Genomic DNA, 3,773 nt, shown 5'->3' with positions numbered 1-3,773 from the left:
CTCGGATGTGGCCCTTGCAAGCTCAGCGGCCAATCGAGTCTCAAGCTCTTCAACCTTCTAGGCTCGGGCCAAGTTCTCCAGCCCCCCCTTCATACTTTGGAGTTGACGCCCAACTGAAGACAGTTGGGCCCGAACCGCATCTTTCTCCGAGGCGAGACGGTTCATGCTATGCTTCCACCCCAAAGTTTCTGCCTCTTTCATCTCGGCCTCCTCACGAAGCTGCTCAACTAATTCAGCCTTCTGCTGAACCTGCAGGATCAAAGTGTTAGTCGCCAATATCAAGTTAATACATAATAACCTCCCAAAAATTTACATTACTCTTTCAATGAGCTCGGTCTGATCTTGATGAGCTCTTGTCAACTTGGCTCGAATGCTCATGATTTCCTCTTCTTTTTTCACATAGAGGAGTTTGAAGGCATCTCTCTCCACTGTAAGCTTTTTGAGATCAGCCTCACATTGGGCAAGCTCAGCTCGGTATTTGGAGGACGCTTCTCAATGGAGCGTCGTAGCCTGTACAGAAAGGAAGGAAATCAGACATAGAGAAATAAGAACAAATGCAAGCATGGTAACATGGGCAAAAACTCACTTGGTTCAGAAGCCGCTGAGCCTCATAAAAAATGAGTGATGTGTCCAGGTCGGGAACATTATCGATCCCCGTGAAGCAGCCGCAAAATATATCATCCCCTCCGGGGGTCATCCCCACATCGGGGGTCCCTATAGACCAGGCATCCCGAAACTGCCTCTCAGAGAACGTGGGGCCGGGCGGTGAATCATCAATGTTAATTGCCCCGAGCAAGTCACTCGGGACATTCTCTTCTCTTTGAAGGGCCTCAGAACTAGACCCTTCGGGCACACCTGTCGATTGCTCATCACGGCAGGAGGCATCATCAACACCCGATGACTCGGGTACTTTGCTCGGACCTTCCTCCGAGATCACCTCGGTCTGCGACTGAACCTCCTCGACCGTCACTGGCTCAGCAGTTCACGAAGCGTCGATGCCTCCCCTCTTCCAAGCCACCAGCAGGCAGTCGGCATCTTCTCTCTCCTCGTCTTCATCTCGTAGCGTTTGGACTACATCGGCAGACAGAAAGGCGGGATCAGTCTTCGACTTTCGAGCCCTACTTTTCCTGGGCTTTGAGGTATCTGGAGGCGAGGCCCTTCTCCTTTTCTTGTCTTTGGTAGGCTTCGGGACCTCCTCTTCCCCGAGGGGAAGCGGCCTCATGACGACGTTATCTCCAAGGCTTGTATGAGAAGAAATCAAGTTAAAAAGAAGTATTTCACAGGAAAGCATCAAACACAGACAAGGGAACTTACCATGATTTTTGGCCTCCCATCGACCCTTGGCCAAATCGCGCCACGAGCGCTCAGCATACGAAGAGGTTGAAACCAGTTGTCGAACCCAACCTGCAAGGTCCGAGACTACACCAGGAAACCAGGAGGAAGCTGCACCATAAAGAAGAATATAGATGAGAAAGGGTAAAGGAAACATAATAAGTAATCAAACGATATTAGGGAGGTTCTACTTATGCTTCATGTTCCATTCTTCGGGGAATGGCATCTTCTCGGTGGGGATTAAGTCGGAGGTCCTAACTCGGACAAACCGGCCCATCCATCCTCGGTCCTTGTCCTCGTCTATGCTCGAGAACAGCACCTTCGTGGCCCGACACTAAAGCCTTATCAGTCCACCCTGATAAAGACGGGGGTTGTATAGCCTAATGAGATGATCGAGGATGAAAGACATCCCCTCGACCTTGCTCGAGAAGAATCTGAGCAAAATGACAATGCGCCAAAAAGAGGGGTAGATCTGGCCTAGGATTACCCGGTATTGGCGGCAGAAGACGATTATGACAGAATCGACAGAACCCAGTGTGAAAGGGTAAGTATACACACATACGAACCCTTTCACATGAGTGGTGATGTCCTCCTCGGGGGTAGGAATCACCACCTCTTTATTCTCCCAGTGGCAGTCTTTTTTCACATGCTCGAGATCGCTTTCAGATATCGAACACATATATCTATACATGGGCTCGCATCGGCCAGGAACCGAAGAGGGTTTTTCGACTTTAAAGTCGGAAGTAAGTTCACATGGCCCGGGGATGCACTCTTCGATACGTGGCTCCACCGGTGTTTTGTCACCTGCCGGCCATGATGAGGAGACATTTTCTTCTTGAGGAACGGTCTTTGATATTTTTGCCATTGCTATATAAGGTTTAAGGAAGAAGAAGGCGAAATTTGTGTTTTAATAAGAGCTTGGCAAATGGAAACCAGCAAAGTTGATGAACTTGAAAAGAATAGAAGAGCTTTTGAAGATTAGAAGAAGTTTGAAAGTAAAGTTTGAGAAGATTATGAAGGTGGTCTATTTATAATATCCACTTTGATGATTTGAAAGCTCTGGTGGCCGACCATCAACTGGCGTTAATTAATGACCTTGGGAACTGTGCAGAAGCGACGCTTTAATCGCTTCTGTCGCTTACGTCATGATGTTGACGTCATAATTGATCGAGGTATTAAATCAAAGTCTCAAATTCGTTTTTTCTCGTTACACTCCAAAAAATGAGGGGACTATCTGTATACGGTCGAAATCGGGCATACCCGATTTCGTTGGCAGGGGAGTTGCCTCGAGGGTAACCTCATAATAGATCGGGCTCGAGTTCGAAGAAAGAACATCATGCCTGGAGATCGAAGTGTTCACTGAGATCGAGGCCAGCAACAATCGAGATCAAACATGACTGACTTTGAGTAAGGCGTAATAACGGAATGGCGAGATATCAGTAACCGGTCGAAGATCACTGCAAAAATTCCGGAACAGATCAAATCAAAGCGGTTATTAGTGTCAATCATGGGATCTACTTCCGTTATTATAGTTGTACCTTATTTAGGATTCTTCTATTATATAAAGAGGGATCTCATTCACTTGTAAAAAAATAATAATTATCCATTGATAAGAATACACACACGCTGCCTTCTTAGTTTTACTTACTGTTCATCGTTGTCTGTTCCATCCTCTACTATTCTTATTAACTAACCTCGAGACTATCTCGAATCAAGGTCGAGGCATTGTTTGAAGACCAGTTTGATTTATTTTATTGTTCAATTTATCTATTTAATTCATTGTTTATCAATTGGTACTAGTTTAAATCACATATTCTTAAAACCACAATATAAGTTTAATTGTTACTCAATTTTTAGGGTAAACACACATGGCATATATTTTTATGACAAATATAGTTATTATTAAACTAGTCTTTGGGTACGCGTGTTGCGCGTGTACCCCATTTATGTATATTTGTGAATTTGTATTTAAACTATTTTGACTCTTAATATCCTACTATAAGCGACTTTTTCCTATTATTTTTTTTCACCGCTAGTGCTATTCTTTTGGGGACATATTTATATATCTTGAGAGTTGTGTTAACTTAAAAATAAATTTACTTATATGATAAATTTCAAAAATAATTAAATTGGATTCTTTTGCCTATTGCGTAATTAAAATGCTTAATTATTTATTTTCAAAATTAAAGGAAATTGTTGATTTTGAATATATATATATATATATATATATATATATATATATATATATATATATATATATGTCTATTCAAAATTTTAAATATTTAGCTGCAATTATAATTATAATTTTAAAAGGTAAAATATTGATGAGTGTTTTAGTTTTGAATCTTTGTGTCTACTGGACTATTAGTATATTTAACTTTTGCCAACTACTTCTCTATTTTATATTGTTATATATTTTTGTTGTTTGTTCTAAATGTTTG

Source organism: Nicotiana tabacum, chromosome 17 (assembly GCF_000715075.1).
Source record: "Nicotiana tabacum cultivar K326 chromosome 17, ASM71507v2, whole genome shotgun sequence".
NCBI classification, from domain to species: Eukaryota; Viridiplantae; Streptophyta; class Magnoliopsida; order Solanales; family Solanaceae; genus Nicotiana; species Nicotiana tabacum.
The sequence above is the reverse complement of the archived record's forward strand: the minus strand, read 5'-3'. Positions refer to the sequence as shown.